The 18,975-nt window shown below is 44.2% G+C and overlaps 2 pseudogenes; both read left to right on the top strand.

Annotated features, from left to right (window-relative positions):
- The first annotated feature begins 303 nt into the window (after positions 1-303).
- Positions 304-482, top strand: LOC140283386 (U2 spliceosomal RNA; annotated as a pseudogene).
- Positions 483-11,855: 11,373 nt separating this feature from the next.
- Positions 11,856-11,966, top strand: LOC140283381 (U2 spliceosomal RNA; annotated as a pseudogene).
- Positions 11,967-18,975: the final 7,009 nt, after the last annotated feature.

Here is an 18,975-nt window from a genome sequence, read left to right as displayed (position 1 = left end):
AGAATCCTCAACGATTACAACGTCTCTGGGAACTGTGACAACAACAAGGTTTAAACCATTTTGATATATATTGTAACCTATTGGCTAAAGAATAGTGCTGAAAATGAGGTATTTCCTCAAATTTGTTTTTCCACAGAAATTTGGAGATGCATGAATCTAGTGACTTAAACCAAGTAGCAGATGGTTTTATGGGGATCATTGAGAACAAATAGTTAACTTTTGGTAGTATCATCATTTTAATGGTTGTAACTCTCCCCATAAGTGATATAGGTAAGGACTTCCAACGAGAGAGATCGTCCTCTACTCTCTTTAATAATTGCACATAATCCATATCTGTACTTATCAGTTTAATATGTGATATGTCTATGCAAGGACTACATATTAAATGGATTTTTATCAATAGGAGTTGAAAAAGGAGCTTGCTCCGTTCACTCCAAGCATCGACCCGGTACTGCAGTGCTGCTGGGAACGGTGCGCTCTCCTCTGCTCTTGTGAAAAAGCAAACAGCGGTGCAGGATGGAAGTTTCTTTTAGTCTGCTGAGAAAAGAGAGTGAATGGGAAGTAGACTTTAACACGGCTCTGGGAGCGAGCCGAGTGCGGGCTAACCAGGAGAATTGCTTGAAAGAAACGCGACACCGAATGAGCGGTCAGAACAAAGCCTCAATACGGTGTTCCTGTGGTGTTTTTATAAAATGCGGTGAAAATAAAGGTGTGAATGCCCCATAGAATACTAAAAGGTGGAGCGGAAGTGTTCGGCTGCAAGAAGGTGTGAATGTCCGACTATAGTTGGTGAAAAGCAGGAAAAGCAAGGTCTGAATGCCCAATCTTACATCATCAAAAGCAAGATCAGAGGTGTTTGGCGGCAAGAAAACGGGTAAGGTGTGAATGACCGACTAAATATCAACAAAAGTGGGGGCGGAGATCTTCGGATGCAAGTGGGTGTGAATATCCCACCATACAAGTATGGTGGAGAGGAAGCTGTGAATGGCCGACCATAGTTTGCAAAAAGCGGGTGAGAAAAGCTGCGACATGATCAAAACAGGGAGCGGAGGTGTTTGGCTGCGACAAGGTGTGAATGTCCACCCATAATTAATGAAAAGCGGGCAACAAGTAGGTTCGAATGCCCAACCATACATCATCAAAAGCAGGAGTGGATGTGTTCGGCTACAAGAAGATTTGAATGTCCGAGCATAGTTTGTAAAAAGCGGGTAAGAAAAGGTTCGAATGCCCGAACATACACCATCAAAAGAGGGAGCGGAGGTGTTCCGCTGTAAGACGGTGTGAATGTCCGACCATAGTTGGTAAAAAGTGGGTATGAAAAGGTTCGAATGCCCAAATTCGGCTGCAAAAAACTGTGTTCGGCTGCAAAAAGGTGTGAATGTTCGACTAAAGTTTGTAAAAAGCGGGTAAGACAAGGTGCGAATGCCTGACAATGTATGATCAAAAGCGGGAGCGGAGGTGTTCAGCTGCAAGAAGGTCTAAATGTCCATTATTAATTGCTAGAAAACATGAAAGAAAATTTTCGAAAATCAATCCGCACATGATCATAAGTGGGAGAGGAGGTGTTCAGCTGCAAGAAGGTGTGAATGTCCTACCATAATTGCTGAAAAATGTGTTAGAAACGGTAAGAATGCCGGACCATACATCATCAAAAGCTAGAGAGGTGGTGTTCGGCTGCAAGTAGGTGTGATTGTCTGACTAAAGTTCAAATATATTAACAAAAGCGGGAGGAGAGGTCTTCGGATGAGTGGTTGAGAATTTCCAACCATAATCTATAAAATGCGGTGAAAAAAAAGGTGTGATAGAAACCTAAAAGGTTGAGCGGAAGTGTTCGGCTGCAAGAAGGTGTGAATGTCCATCTATAGTTGGTGAAAAGCAGGTTAAGCAAGGTCTGAATGCCCAATCTTACATCATCAAAAGCGAGATCAGAGGTGTTTGGCGGCAAGAAAACGGGTAAGGTGTGAATGACCGACTAAATATCAACAAAAGTGGGGGCGGAGATCTTCGGATGCAAGTGGGTGTGAATATCCCACCATACAAGTATGGTGGAGAGGAAGCTGTGAATGGCCGACCATAGTTTGCAAAAAGCGGATGAGAAAAGGTGCGAATGTCCAACCATTCATGATCAAAACAGGGAGCGGAGGTGTTTGGCTGCGACAAGGTGTGAATGTCCACCCATAATTAATGAAAAGCGGGCAACAAGTAGGTTCGAATGCCCAACCATACATCATCAAAAGCAGGAGTGGATGTGTTCGGCTACAAGAAGGTTTGAATGTCCGAGCATAGTTTGTAAAAAGCGGGTAAGAAAAGGTTCGAATGCCCGAACTTACACCATCAAAAGAGGGAGCGGAGGTGTTCCGCTGTAAGACGGTGTGAATGTCCGACCATAGTTGGAAAAAGTGGGTATGAAAAGGTTCGAATGCCCAAATTCGGCTGCAAAAAACTGTGTTCGGCTGCAAAAAGGTGTGAATGTTCGACTAAAGTTTGTAAAAAGCGGGTAAGACAAGGTGCGAATGCCTGACAATGTATGATCAAAAGCGGGAGCGGAGGTGTTCAGCTGCAAGAAGGTCTAAATGTCCATTATTAATTGCTAGAAAACATGAAAGAAAATTTTCGAAAATCAATCCGCACATGATCATAAGTGGGAGAGGAGGTGTTCAGCTGCAAGAAGGTGTGAATGTCCTACCATAATTGCTGAAAAATGTGTTAGAAACGGTAAGAATGCCGGACCATACATCATCAAAAGCTAGAGAGGTGGTGTTCGGCTGCAAGTAGGTGTGATTGTCTGACTAAAGTTCAAATATATTAACAAAAGCGGGAGGAGAGGTCTTCGGATGAGTGGTTGAGAATTTCCAACCATAATCTATAAAATGCGGTGAAAAAAAAGGTGTGATAGAAACCTAAAAGGTGGAGCGGAAGTGTTCGGCTGCAAGAAGGTGTGAATGTCCATCTATAGTTGGTGAAAAGCAGGTTAAGCAAGGTCTGAATGCCCAATCTTACATCATCAAAAGCGAGATCAGAGGTGTTTGGCGGCAAGAAAACGGGTAAGGTGTGAATGACCGACTAAATATCAACAAAAGTGGGGGCGGAGATCTTCGGATGCAAGTGGGTGTGAATATCCCACCATACAAGTATGGTGGAGAGGAAGCTGTGAATGGCCGACCATAGTTTGCAAAAAGCGGATGAGAAAAGTGCGAATGTCCAACCATACATGATCAAAACAGGGAGCGGAGGTGTTTGGCTGCGACAAGGTGTGAATGTCCACCCATAATTAATGAAAAGCGGGCAACAAGTAGGTTCGAATGCCCAACCATACATCATCAAAAGCAGGAGTGGATGTGTTCGGCTACAAGAAGATTTGAATGTCCGAGCATAGTTTGTAAAAAGCGGGTAAGAAAAGGTTCGAATGCCCGAACTTACACCATCAAAAGAGGGAGCGGAGGTGTTCCGCTGTAAGACGGTGTGAATGTCCGACCATAGTTGGTAAAAAGTGGGTATGAAAAGGTTCGAATGCCCAAATTCGGCTGCAAAAAACTGTGTTCGGCTAAAAGAAGGTCTGAATGTCCAACCATAATTTGTAAAAACCGGGGAAGAAAAGGCTCGAAAGCCCGACTATACACCATCAAAAGCGGGAGCAGAGGTGTTCAGCTGCAAGAAGGTCTCAATGTCCATCAATAATTGCTAAAAAACATGAAAGAAAATTTTCGAATATCAAACCGCACATGATCATATGCGGGAAAGGAGGTGTTCAGCTGCAAGATGGTGTGAATGTCCACCCATAATTCCTGAAAAATGGATAAAAAAAAGGTGCGAATGCCCAACCATACAACATCAAAAGCAGGTGTGAATGTAAGATCATAATTTGCAAAAACCTGATGAGAAATGGTGAGAATGCCCGACTATACACCATCAAATGCGGGAGAGGAGGTGTTCGGCTGTGAGTAGGTGTGAATGTCTGACCATACTTGCTGAAAAATATGACAAAGCAGTTTTCACTTGGTTTGAGTGAAGGAATTCATTTTATATCAAAATCCGAAATTGTGTAGAACTCGTGGAAATAAGTTTATTCTCGTATTCCTAAAGGTTTAGTGTTGTTCTTTGGTATACTGCAAAGTAATACTTTCTATTTTGTTGAAACCGATTCAGACATGGATAACAATGAAGGACAAAGCAGTTTTACCTTGGTTTGAGTGAAGGAATTCATTTTATATCAAAATCCGGAATTGTGTAGAACTCGTGAAAAGAAGCTTATTCTCGGATTCCTGAAAAAAATTAGTGTTGTTCTTTCCTATCCTGCAAAGTACTACGTTCTTTTTTGTTTAAAGCTATTTAGACATGGGTAAATATGAAGGACAAAGCAGTTTTAACTTGGTTTGAGTGAAGGAATTCATTTTATATCAAAATCCGAAATGTGGAGAACTGGTGACAAGAAGCTTATTCTCGGATTCCTAAAGGTTTAGTGTTGTTCTTTGGTATACTGCAAAGTAATACTTTCTTTTTTGTTGAAACCTATTCAGACATGGATAAATATGAAGGACAAAGCAGTTTTAACTTGGTTTGAGTGAAGGAATTAATTTTATATCAAAATCCGAAATTGTGTAGAACTCGTCAATCGACGCTTATTCTCGGATTCCTGAAAAGGTTTAGAGTTGTTCTTTCCTATCCTGCAAAGTACTACGTTCTTTTTTTGTTTAAAGCTATTTAGACATGGATAAATATGAAGGAAAAAGCAGTTTTAACTTGGTTTGAGTGAAGGAATTCATTTTATATCAAAATCCGAAATTGTGTAGAACTCGTGAAAATAAGATTATTCTCGGATTCCTAAAGGTTTAGTGTTGTTCTTTCCTATCCTGCAAAGTACAACGTTCTTTTTTTGTTTAAAGCTATTATGACATGGATAAATATGAAGGACAAAGCAGTTTTAACTTGGTTTGAGTGAAGGAATTCATTTTATATCAAAATCCGGAATTGTGTAGAACTCGTGAAAAGAAGCTTATTCTCGGATTCCTGAAAAAAATTAGAGTTGTTCTTTCCTATCCTGCAAAGTACTACGTTCTTTTTTGTTTAAAGCTATTTAGACATGGGTAAATATGAAGGACAAAGCAGTTTTAACTTGGTTTGAGTGAAGGAATTCATTTTATATCAAAATCCGAAATGTGGAGAACTGGTGACAAGAAGCTTATTCTCGGATTCCTAAAGGTTTAGTGTTGTTCTTTGGTATACTGCAAAGTAATACTTTCTTTTTTGTTGAAACCTATTCAGACATGGATAAATATGAAGGACAAAGCAGTTTTAACTTGGTTTGAGTGAAGGAATTCATTTTATATCAAAATCCGAAATTGTGTAGAACTCGTCAATCGACGCTTATTCTCGGATTCCTGAAAAGGTTTAGAGTTGTTCTTTCCTATCCTGCAAAGTACTACGTTCTTTTTTTGTTTAAAGCTATTTAGACATGGATAAATATGAAGGACAAAGCAGTTTTAACTTGGTTTGAGTGAAGGAATTCATTTTATATCAAAATCCGAAATTGTGTAGAACTCGTGAAAATAAGATTATTCTCGGATTCCTAAAGGTTTAGTGTTGTTCTTTCCTATCCTGCAAAGTACAACCTTCTTTTTTTGTTTAAAGCTATTATGACATGGATAAATATGAAGGACAAAGCAGTTTTAACTTGGTTTGAGTGAAGGAATTCATTTTATATCAAAATCCAGAGTTGTGCATTATGGCAGCAGAATTGTAGTCTGAATACCTTTTATGCCAAACAGATTTGTCTTGCCAAGGGAAGTTTTATAAATGTTTATTGTTTATGTTTAAAATATATAAACTAGCAGAATAATTAATTCATCCGCCTGGTCCCTCCCACCCCGGAGAGGGCAGCCAGAGACTGGCTGCAATAGGCATCCCCGCAACCTGGGACCCAACACAGGGCAGGAGGGCCTTATGTCCACCAGGCTCAGGGCCTGCAGTCACCATATTCCGGGAGCTACTGTACCCACAGAAGGAACTGCTTTGTCCTTCATATTTATCCATGTCTAAATAGCTTTAAACAAAAAAATAACGTTGTACTTTGCAGGATAGGAAAGAACAACTCTAAACCTTTTCAGGAATCCGAGAATAAGCGTCGATTGACGAGTTCTACACAATTTCGGATTTTGATATAAAATGAATTCCTTCACTCAAACCAAGTTAAAACTGCTTTGTCATATTTTTCAGCAAGTATGGTCGGACAATCACACCTACTCACAGCCGAACACCTCCGCTCCCGCATTTGATGGTGTATAGTCGGGCATTCTCACCATTTCTCATCAGGTTTTTGCAAATTATGATCTGACATTCACACCTGCTTTTGATGATGTATGGTTGGGCATTCGCACCTTTTTTTACCCATTTTTCAGGAATTATGGGTGGACATTCACACCTTCTTGCAGCTGAACACCTCCTCTCCCGCATATGATCAATGTTTTTTTGTATGCTGACAATCGTTCAGAAAACATCAAATTTGGATCAGCAGGTGAAACGGTCCAATCCGTTTCTTTCTGACATGTAGCAACAGACTCTCCCACACCTTGTCAATGCCAGTGTGTAGGTTTGGCCAAGGAAATTTGAGGGTGAGTACCACAAACATTAAAAAAATCGAATTGCTCTGGAGTGAGCGACACACCAATAAAGTAGGCGCACATATTTTTTCACTTCTTCTCATAGTCATTGTCAGGCCCCAAAGAAATGTGTGATGTGCAGTGCAAATCAGCATGTTGCATGAAATCAGAAAGGGGTGAAACTAACGCTTTTGCTTCTTCCACTAGTTGTTGTGAAAAAGGAGAGCTGGGAAGTTTCCACTCATAAGCATATGTAAGTGCAGATGAATCAAACTGCACTGCTGTGAAAACTTTGTCAGGCTGTAACATAACGTTAACACCCTCTGGTGTAGAAGTTAAAATAATGCCTAATTTACACATGAGATCACAGCCCATCAGGTTAATGGGACACAACTCTGATAACAAAAATGAGTGTTTGAAGGAGAGCCCATCGGGAGTGACACACGCAATGGGCGATGTCATTTTCTCCTTCACAACCTGGCCTGATGCAGACATAGAGTAAACGTGGTTTCCACTTAACTTTGGAGGACAATCAAACTGCCCTGATGTCACTACTGATGAACATAAGTTCCTATATTCTGAGAGAAATATCTTTGCTCTAGGACGGAAATAGCATGCAAAACTTTACTACGTGAATCACAGTCGGCAAGCGTTTCTTCACTACACAGAGCAGGAAAAATGTGTGAGTGTGTTTGTGCTATCACCCATTAGTGGAGGCTCCGCTGCCGCGTGACGTCCAGAACCTGCCTCCCACCCTCAGTCAGCCTTTTGCCCAATTTCATCACTTTTCAGCTGTGGACAGTCCTTCTTCCATTTTCCAGTCTGGCCACAGTAAAAACAAATATTCGGATCATAGCTCTGGCGTGGCCCATTTCGACCTCCTCTCCCACACGTCCACGTCTTCGACTTCGGCCTCGTCCTCTGTTTACACCAACTGCGTAATACATGGTCATGGCTGCCAAATGCAGCTCCTTTTCACACTTGTCCTATATCTTACGCGTCTCAACTTGGTTCTGAGCATGGCGAGCATATCGGCGAACGTCAGCCAAACGAGGACCCTCACACCATCCCACGTAAATGTTCTTTACTTCAGTGGCGACATCTGGCATGAGGCCTTTAATTATTGCATTGCATGCAATACTCTCCCATGGTCCTGATTCATTACCCAAATCCGTTGGTCTCTGATGACCGCTGTGCTTGCTGACTTCCTCAAGGAAAATCATCAGTCCCTTCACCGGGTTTCTGTTTGCAGGTGTAAATGTGGGACATATTGATTTTGATGGCTTGACACAGTCTTTGGATGGCTGCTTCATATTGAGCGTTATCATTGGAGGCCGCGATCACCCTTGCGGAGGACCATCTGGCTGTTTTTTTCCAGGGCCGGACACCGGAGGCTCGGCCAGCATCGTTGGGCCGGCCAACACCAGCGCCCCGGAGGAGGCTGTCAACAGCTGGCTCTCAGCTGGCAACAGCACGACCGTCTCCCCTTCCCCGCACTAACCTTTCCTGCCCTCTCTTTCCACCCCAGGTTCCAGCGGCTACAAATCCTGCTCCCGACCCACAGAGGGTCCCTCAGGTGGCGGGGCAGGAGTGTTGGAGGTGCGGGCAGCCCGGTCATTTACGCCGCGAGTGCCCGCTCATGGAGGTCGGACAGGTGATTCGTGTTTTTGACCCTCCAGTGCCCAGGAGGGACGTACAGTGTTCCGGTAAGGATTCAGGGGGGTACACATCAGGCAATGGTGGACTCGGGCTGCACACAGTATAGTTCACCAGAATCTTATTCGACCTGGGGCTTTGATAGAGGCAGAATGGGTGGATATTAGGTGTGTGCATGGGGATATTCACAGATACCCCGTGGTCCCGGTTGAAATTCGCTGTAAGGGGAAAAAGCATAGTGTGAAGTCCGCGGTTAGCTCCTGCCTGGCGCACCCCCTGATTTTGGGAACCCATTGGCCCAGGTTTGATAGATTAGTGGGGCAGTGTGTGGGGGTGCGCTCACGACCGTCAGGGTCATGGGATATGTGTGCTGTCCTCAGCGGTGACTCGAGGTTGTCCGACACTGCAGACGGGGAGGGGGAGCCGACGGTACCTTCACAGGAGGCTCCGTCGGTTCCTGTGTTCGACTCCATGGAAGATTGTCCACTCGAGCAGTCTCGTGATGATACTCTACGCTATGCCTTGGATCAGGTGATAAAAATTGATGGTCATATGGTGCGCCCTGACGCAGTGCTAACATATCCGCATTTTTCATTGTGCAGGGACAGAGTGTACAGAGTGAGTCATGACACTCAGACAGAGGAAATCATAACACAGCTGTTGGTGCCGAAAAGCTGTCGGGAAATCGTTTTCCAGGCGGCTCATTATAACCCGATGGCGGGGCATATGGGGTATGAAAAAACAATGAACCGTATAATGGCCCGGTTCTATTGGCCAGGCATTCGGGCAGACCTGCGCCGCTGGTGCGCGTCCTGCTCCGAATGCCAGTTGGTTAACCAACAGGCCGTCCCGAAAGCACTTTGCGCCCATTGCCGCTGATTGAGGTCCCATTTGAGCGTATTGGGATGGACCTCATCGGGCCCTTTCATCGGAGCGCACGTGGATATCGCTTTGTGTTAGTTCTGGTGGATTATGCAACATGATATCCAGAAGCAGTGCCGTTGCGCACCATCTCTGCAAAGAGTGTAGCGCAGGCACTGTTTCAAGTTATCTCCCGAGTCGGGATCCCGAAAGAGATCCTGACTGATCAAGGCACCTCTCACCGTCCCAGAGAGCAGACATAGCCCAGTTGCAGCAGCATTACGCTGATGTGTTCTCCCCCCTGCCAGGACGCACAAGCCTTATTCAACACCATGTTGAGACACACCCGGGCGTGACAATGCGTTCACGTTCCTATCGGTTACCTGAGCACAAGAGAAAAGTGGTTCAGGCAGAATTGGAAGCTATGCTGGAGATGGGTGTAATTGAGGAGTCTAAAAGCGCCTGGGGTAGTCCCATCGTTCTTGTAGTCAAGACGGATGGGTCTATCCGGTTCTGTGTGGACTATCGCAAGGTGAATGATGTGTCACGATTTGATGCCTATCCTATACCCCGGGTTGACGAGCTCCTGGATCGCCTGGGCACTGCTCGTTTTTTTACGACACTGGATTTGACCAAGGGCTACTGGCAGATCCCCTTGTCTCCAGAGTCTAAGGAAAAAACGGCCTTCTCCACTCCGTACGGGTTGTACCAATTTGTCACACTTCCGTTGGGGTTGTTCGGGGCCCAAGCCACATTTCAACGCCTTATGGATCGGGTCCTGCGGCCGCATGCTGCGTATGCTGCCGCTTACCTGGATGACGTCATCATACATAGCAACAGCTGGGCGGAGCATGTTCAGAAGGTGGCGGCAGTGCTGGAGTCACTGCGGCAGGCGGGGCTCACGGCCAACCCAATGAAGTGTGCAGTTGGACGGAGGGAGGTACGGTATCTGGGGTACCACTTGGGCGGCGGACAGGTGCGTCCACAGGTAGACAAGACAGCAGCGATTGCAGCCTGCCCAAAACCTAAGACCAAGAAAGAGGTGAGGCGGTTTTTGGGGCTGGCCGGATATTACCGGCGATTTATTCCCAACTTTGCGGAGCTGACCAGCCCCTTGACCGACCTTACCCGAAAAGGTGCCTCTGATCCGGTCCGGTGGACGGAGCAGTGCCAGGCGTCACTTGAGAGGGTAAAGCAGACCCTCTGTGGGGAGCCTCTTCTCCACACACCTAACTCCTCTCTCCCATTTGTCCTGCAGACTGATGCATCTGGAAGGGGGTTGGGGGCTGTTCTGTCCCAGCAGGTGCGGGGCGTTGACCACCCAGTGCTTTACATCAGCCGGAAACTATCCGAGAGGGAGACCAGATACAACACGGTGGAGAGGGAATGCCTCTCCATCTGGTGGGTGGTCGGTGCTCTGCGGTATTACTTGCTGGGGCGCCCATTAACCCTCTGCTCGGACCATGCTCCCCTCCAGTGGCTCCACCGAATGAAAAATGTCAATGCACGGATCACCCGCTGGTATCTGGCACTACAGCCTTTTAAATTCAAAGTGGTCCATAGGCCGGGGGCACAGATGGCGGTGGCCGACTTCCTTTCCAGCTCGCATGGCGAGGTGGGGGGGGGAGTAGGTTAGGCCGGGCCGCTCCCCGGCCAAGGTCAGGCGGTGGAGGTATGTGGAGGGGGCATGGTGCATCAGCTGCAGGAGAGAGCTGTGGAGAGAGCTCTGGGGAGCAGGACTAGGTGAGTGATTAGTACACCGGCAGTCACTTGTCTAATCACTCTCCTCTTTTAAAAACTCAGAGCTGGAAGGAGGATTGAAGTGGAGTGGGCAGCACGAACCGGGAGGGAAGGCCTGCGAACGACTCCAAATTCATGAAAAAGGGTTAAATAAACTATACGTTGAACCGTCCGCTTTCTCTGAGTCTCTCTGCAAGAACCCGCAGTGGCAAAATGTGCAATTATTAAAGACAGTAGAGGACGATCAGTAGAGGACCATCTCTCTCGTTGGAAGTCCTTACCTATATCACTTATGGGGAGAGTTACAACCATTAAAATGATGATACTACCAAAAGTTAACTATTTGTTCTCAATGATCCCCATAAAACCACCTGCTACTTGGTTTAAGTTTAAATTTCTGTGGAAAAACAAACCACCACGTATTAGTTTAAAAACCCTACAGAAGACCAAGGACAGTGGTGGATTAGATTTACCTAATTTTCAGCACTATTCCTTAGCCAATAGGTTACGGTATATATGAAAATGGTTTAAACCTAGCCCAATAGATGAACCATGGATAAATATAGAACAAGCATTGTGTGATAATCTGGAAATCTCTGACCTGCCACTTATTAGTCAAAACGTAAAAAATCACAAATGTTTCAAAAGCATTAACATCAGCACCTCTCTGACAGCCTGGTGGGACATTCTTAAAATAACAAAGTCTTCACTTGTCCCGTGTAAGCTTACACCCATCTGGAACAATCCTGACATCCTGCAAAACAAAAAAATGCTAAACTTTACTCTGTGGAAGATCAAAGGAATCAAACATCTGGAACATATAATCTAAAATGGACATTTTATTTAATTTGATGAGCTCATATCACCATTTCAAATGGCTGAAGAGTGCTCAGTGCAGCGGGTGGGCGGAGGTGCAAAGTGACACTATGGCCATAAAAAGAACACCGCTACAAGTGCGCATTGTGCCAGGAAGGGCCCTCGGACGTGAACAAGTGGACAGTTATCGCTTCTCGGCCTTTTGGCTAAGATAAAGTGTAGTATCTGTTCTTATCAGTTTAATGTCTGATATGTCCTCTATGCGAGGACTACATATTAAATGGATTTTTATCAATAGGAGTTGAAAAAGGATAAGTGCGAATGACCGACTAAATATCAACAAAAGTGGGGGCGGAGGTCTTCGGATGCAAGTGGGTGTGTATATCCCACCATACAAGTATGGTGGAGAGGAAGCTGTGAATGGCCGACCATACTTGCTGAAAAATATGACAAAGCAGTTTTCACTTGGTTCTAGTGAAGGAATTCATTTTATATCAAAATCCGAAATTGTGTAGAACTCGTGGAAATAAGTTTATTCTCGGATTCCTAAAGGTTTAGTGTTGTTCTTTGGTATACTGCAAAGTAATACTTTCTATTTTGTTGAAACCGATTCAGACATGGATAAATATCAAGGACAAAGCAGTTTTAACTTGGTTTGAGTGAAGGAATTCATTTTAAATCAAAATCCGAAATTGTGTAGAACTCGTCAATCGACGCTTATTCTCGGATTCCTGAAAAGGTTTTTAGTTGTTCTTTCCTATCCTGCAAAGTACAACTTTCATTTTTTGTTTAAAGCTATTTAGACATGGATAAATATGAAGGACAAAGCAGTTCCTTCTGTGGGTACAGTAGCTCCCGGAATATGGTGACTGCAAGCCCTGAGCCTGGTGGACATAAGGCCCTCCTGCCCTGTGTTGGGTCCCAGGTTGCGGGGATGCCTATTGCAGCCAGTCTCTGGCTGCCCTCTCCGGGGTGGGAGGGACCAGGCGGATGAATTAATTATTCTGCTAGTTTATATATTTTAAACATAAACAATAAACATTTATAAAACTTCCCTTGGCAAGACAAATCTGTTTGGCATAAAAGGTATTCAGACTACAATTCTGCTGCCATAATGCACAACTCTGGATTTTTATATAAAACGAATTCCTTCACTCAAATCAAGTTAAAACTGCTTTGTCCTTCATATTTATCCATGTCTGAATCGGTTTCAACAAAATAGAAAGTATTACTTTGCAGTATACCAAAGAACAACACTAAACTTTTAGGAATACGAGAATAAACTTATTTCCACGAGTTGTACACAATTTCGGATTTTGATATAAAATGAATTCCTTCACTCAAACCAAGTGAAAACTGCTTTGTCATATTTTTCAGCAAGTATGGTCGGACATTCACACCTACTCACAGCCGAACACCTCCGCTCCCGCATTTGATGGTGTATAGTCGGGCATTCTCACCATTTCTCATCAGGTTTTTGCAAATTATGATCTGACATTGACACCTGCTTTTGATGTTGTATGGTTGGGCATTCGCACCTTTTTTTACCCATTTTTCCGGAATTATGGGTGGACATTCACACCATCTTGCAGCTGAACACCTCCTCTCCCGCATATGATCATGTGCGGTTTGATATTCGAAAATTTTCTTTCATGTTTTCTAGCAATTATTGATGGACATTGAGACCTTCTTGCAGCTGAACACCTCTGCTCCCGCTTTTGATGGTGTATAGTCGGGCTTTCGAGCCTTTTCTTCCCCGGTTTTTACAAATTATGGTTGGACATTCAGACCTTCTTGCAGCTGAAAACCTCCGCTCCCTCTTTTGATCATACATTGTCGGGCATTCGCACCTTGTCTTACCCGCTATTTACAAAACATGGTCGGACTTTCACACCTTCTTGTAGCCGAACACATTCGCTCCCGCTATTGATTGTGCACAGTCGGGTATTTTAACCTTTTCTTACCCACTTTTTACCAACTACGGTCGGACATTCACACCTTCTTATGGCGGAACACCTCCGCTCCCTCTTTTGATGGTGTATGTTCGGACAATCGAACCTTTTCTTACCCGCTTTTTACAAACTATGCTCGGACATTCAAACCTTCTTGTAGCCGAACACATCCAGTCCTGCTTTTGATGATGTATTGTTGGGCATTCGCACCTTTTTTTTTACCCATTTTTGAGGAATTATGGGTGGACATTCACACCTTCTTGCAGCTGAACACCTCCTCTTCCACTTATGATCATGTAGGTTGGATATTCGAACATTTTTTTTCATGTTTTCTACCAATTATTGATGGACATTCAGACCTTCTTGCAGCTGAACACCTCCGCTCCCGCTTTTGATGGTGTATAGTCGGGCTTCCGAGCCTTTTATTCCCCGGTTTTTACAAATTATGTTTGGACATTTAGACCTTCTTGCAGCCGAAAACTTCCGTTCCCTGTTTTGATCATATATTGTCCGACATTCGCACCTTTTCTTACCCGCTTTTTACAAACCATGGTCGGACTTTCACACCTTTTAGTAGCCAAATTACTCCGCTCCCGCTATTGATTGTGTACAGTCGGGTATTTTAACCTTTTCTTACCCACTTTTTACCAATTATGGTCGGACATTCACACCTTCTTACAGCGGAACAACTCCGCTCCCTGTTTTGATCATTTATGGTCTGGCAATACTACCTTTTCTTACCCATTTTTGAGTAATTATGGCTGGACATTCACAGCTTCTTGCAGCCGAACACCTCTTCTCCCTCTTTTGATGATGAATGGTCCGGCATTCTTACCTTTTCTAACACATTTTTCAGCAATTATTGTCGGTCATTCACACCTTTCTCATCAGCTTTTTGCAAATTATGATCTGACATTCACACCTACTTGCAGCCGAACACCTCGGCTTCCGCTTTTGATGGTGTATATTTTGGAATTCGAACCTTTTCTTACCCGCTTTTTACAAACCATGGTCGGACTTTCACACCTTCTTTTAGCCGAACAACTCCGCTCTCGCTATTGATTGTGTAGAGTCGGGTATTTCAACCTTTTCTTACCCGCTTTTTACCAACTATGGTCGGACATTCACACCTTCTTACAGCGGAACACCTCCGCTCCCTCTTTTGATGGTGTATGTTCTGGCATTCGAACCTTTTCTTACCCACTTTTTACAAAACATGGTCGGACTTTCACACCTTCTTGTAGCCGAACACATTCGCTCCCGCTATTGATTGTGCACAGTCGGGTATTTTAACCTTTTCTTACCCACTTTTTACCAACTACGGTCGGACATTCACACCTTCTTATGGCGGAACACCTCCGCTCCCTCTTTTGATGGTGTATGTTCGGGCATTCGAACCTTTTCTTACCCGCTTTTTACAAACTATGCTCGGACATTCAAACCTTCTAGTAGCCGAACACATCCAGTCCTGCTTTTGATGATGTATGGTTGGGCATTCGCACCTTTTTTTTTACCCATTTTTGAGGAATTATGGGTGGACATTCACACCTTCTTGCAGCTGAACACCTCCTCTTCCACTTATGATCATGTAGGTTGGATATTCGAACATTTTTTTTCATGTTTTCTAGCAATTATTGATGGACATTCAGACCTTCTTGCAGCTGAACACCTCCGCTCCCGCTTTTGATGGTGTATAGTCGGGCTTCCGAGCCTTTTCTTCCCCGGTTTTTACAAATTATGGTTGGACATTTAGACCTTCTTGCAGCCGAAAACTTCCGTTCCCTCTTTTGATCATATATTTTCCGGCATTCGCACCTTTTCTTACCCGCTTTTTACAAACCATGGTCGGACTTTCACACCTTTTAGTAGCCAAATTACTCCGCTCCCGCTATTGATTGTGTACAGTCGGGTATTTTAACCTTTTCTTACCCGCTTTTTACCAATTATGTTCGGACATTCACACCTTCTTACAGCGGAACACCTCCGCTCCCTGTTTTGATCATTTATGGTCTGGCAATACTAGCTTTTCTTACCCATTTTTGAGTAATTATGGCTGGACATTCACAGCTTCTTGCAGCCGAACACCTCTTCTCCCGCTTTTGATGATGAATGGTCCGGCATTCTTACCTTTTCTAACACATTTTTCAGCAATTATTGTCGGTCATTCACACCTTTCTCATCAGCTTTTTGCAAATTATGATCTGACATTCACACCTACTTGCAGCCGAACACCTCGGCTTCCGCTTTTGATGGTGTATATTTTGGCATTCGAACCTTTTCTTACCCGCTTTTTACAAACCATGGTCGGACTTTCACACCTTCTTTTAGCCGAACAACTCCGCTCTCGCTATTGATTGTGTAGAGTCGGGTATTTTAACCTTTTCTTACCCGCTTTTTACCAACTATGGTCGGACATTCACACCTTCTTACAGCGGAACACCTCCGCTCCCTCTTTTGATGGTGTATGTTCTGGCATTCGAACCTTTTCTTACCCACTTTTTACAAACTATGCTCGGACATTCACACCTTCTTTCAGTGAAACACCTCCGCTCCCTCTTTTGATTGTGTATGTTCGGGCATTCGAACCTTTTCTTACCCGCCTTTTACAAACTATGGTCGGACATTCAAACCTTCTTGTGGCCGAACACATCCACTTCTTATTTTGATGATGTATAGTTGGGCATTCCCACCTTTTCTTACCCATTTTTCAGTAATTATTGGTGGACATTCAGACCTTCTTGCAGCTGAACACCTCCGCTCCCGCTTTTAATGGTGTATAGTCGGGCTTTCGAGGCTTTTCTTCAACGGTGTTTACAAATTATGGTTGGAAATTCAGACCTTGCAGCCGAACAACTCTGCTTCCTCTTTTGATCATACACTGTCGGGCATTCGCACCTTGTCTTACCCGCGTTTTACAAACTATGGTCGGACATTCAAACCTTCTTGTGGCCGAACACATCCACTTCTTATTTTGATGATGTATAGTTGGGCATTCCCACCTTTTCTTACCCATTTTTCAGTAATTATTGGTGGACATTCAGACCTTCTTGCAGCTGAACACCTCCGCTCCCGCTTTTAATGGTGTATAGTCGGGCTTTCGAGGCTTTTCTTCAACGGTGTTTACAAATTATGGTTGGAAATTCAGACCTTGCAGCCGAACAACTCTGCTTCCTCTTTTGATCATACACTGTCGGGCATTCGCACCTTGTCTTACCCGCGTTTTACAAACCATGGTCGGACTTTCACACCTTCTTGTAGCCGAACAACTCCGCTCCCGCTATTGATTGTGTACAGTCGGGTTTTTTAACCTTTTCTTACCCGCTTTTTACCAACTATGGTCGGACATTCGCAGCATCTTACAGCGGAACACCTCCGCTCCCTCTTTTGATGGTGTATGTTCGGGCATTCGAACTTTTTCTTAGCCACATTTTACAAACTATGGTCGGACATTCAAACCTTCTTGTAGCAGAACACATCCACTTCTTCTTTTGATGATGTATGGTTGGGCATTCGCACCTTTTTTTACCCATTTTTCAGGAATTATGGGTGGACATTCACACCTACTTGCAGTCGAACGGCTCTGCTCCCACTTTTGATTATGTTTGGTTGGATATTCGAACCTTTTCTTAACTGCTTTTTACAAACTTTGGTCGGACGTTCACACCTTCTTGCAGCCGAACACCTCCGTTTCCGCTTTTGATGGTATATATTCGGGCATTCGAACCTTTTCTTACCCGCTTTTTACCATCTATGGTCGGACATTCACACCGTCTTTCAGCGTAACACCTCCGCTCCCTCTTTTGATGGTGTATGTTCAGGCATTCGCACCTTTTCTTACCCGCTTTTTACAAACTATGGTCGGACATTCAAACCTTCTTGTAGCCGAAAACCTCCGCTCCCTCTTTTGATGGTGTATGTTCAGGCATTCGCACCTTTTCTTACCCGCTTTTTACAAACTATGGTCAGACATTCAAACCTCCTTGTAGCCGAAAACCTCCGCTCCCTCTTTTGATCATACTTTGTCGGGCATTCGCACCTTTTCTTACCCGCTTTTTACAAACTATGCTCGGACATTCAAACCTTCTTGTAGCCAAACACATCCACTCCTGCTTTTGTTGATGTATGGTTGGGCATTCGAACCTACTTGTTGCCCGCTTTTCATTAATTATGGGTAGACATTCACACCTTGTAGCAGCCAAACACCTCCGCTCCCTGTTTGATCATGTATGGTTGGACATTCGCACCTTTTCTCACCCGCTTTTTACCAACTATGGTCGGACATTCACACCTTCTTACAGCGGAACACCTCCGCTCCCTCTTTTGATGGTGTATGTTCTGGCATTCGAACCTTTTCTTACCCACTTTTTACAAAACATGGTCGGACTTTCACACCTTCTTGTAGCCGAACACATTCGCTCCCGCTATTGATTGTGCACAGTCGGGTATTTTAACCTTTTCTTACCCACTTTTTACCAACTACGGTCGGACATTCACACCTTCTTATGGCGGAACACCTCCGCTCCCTCTTTTGATGGTGTATGTTCGGGCATTCGAACCTTTTCTTACCCGCCTTTTACAAACTATGCTCGGACATTCAAACCTTCTAGTAGCCGAACACATCCAGTCCTGCTTTTGATGATGTATGGTTGGGCATTCGCACCTTTTTTTTTACCCATTTTTGAGGAATTATGGGTGGACATTCACACCTTCTTGCAGCTGAACACCTCCTCTTCCACTTATGATCATGTAGGTTGGATATTCGAACATTTTTTTTCATGTTTTCTACCAATTATTGATGGACATTCAGACCTTCTTGCAGCTGAACACCTCCGCTCCCGCTTTTGATGGTGTATAGTCGGGCTTCCGAGCCTTTTCTTCCCCGGTTTTTACAAATTATGGTTGGACATTTAGACCTTCTTGCAGCCGAAAACTTCCGTTCCCTCTTTTGATCATATATTTTCCGGCATTCGCACCTTTTCTTACCCGCGTTTTACAAACCATGGTTGGACTTTCACACCTTTTAGTAGCCAAACAACTCCGCTCCCGCTATTGATTGTGTACAGTCGGGTATTTTAACCTTTTCTTACCCGCTTTTTACCAATTATGGTTTGACATTCACACCTTCTTACAGCGGAACACCTCCGCTCCCTGTTTTGATCATTTATGGTCTGGCAATACTACCTTTTCTTACCCATTTTTGAGTAATTATGGCTGGACATTCACAGCTTCTTGCAGCCGAACACCTCTTCTCCCGCTTTTGATGATGAATGGTCCGGCATTCTTACCTTTTCTAACACATTTTTCAGCAATTATTGTCGGTCATTCACACCTTTCTCATCAGCTTTTTGCAAATT

This window comes from Leuresthes tenuis, unplaced genomic scaffold, assembly GCF_036924035.1.
Source record: "Leuresthes tenuis unplaced genomic scaffold, fLeuTen1.0.hap1 SCAF_23, whole genome shotgun sequence".
Taxonomy (NCBI): domain Eukaryota; kingdom Metazoa; phylum Chordata; class Actinopteri; order Atheriniformes; family Atherinopsidae; genus Leuresthes; species Leuresthes tenuis.
This window is presented reverse-complemented; position numbering and strand designations above follow the sequence as displayed.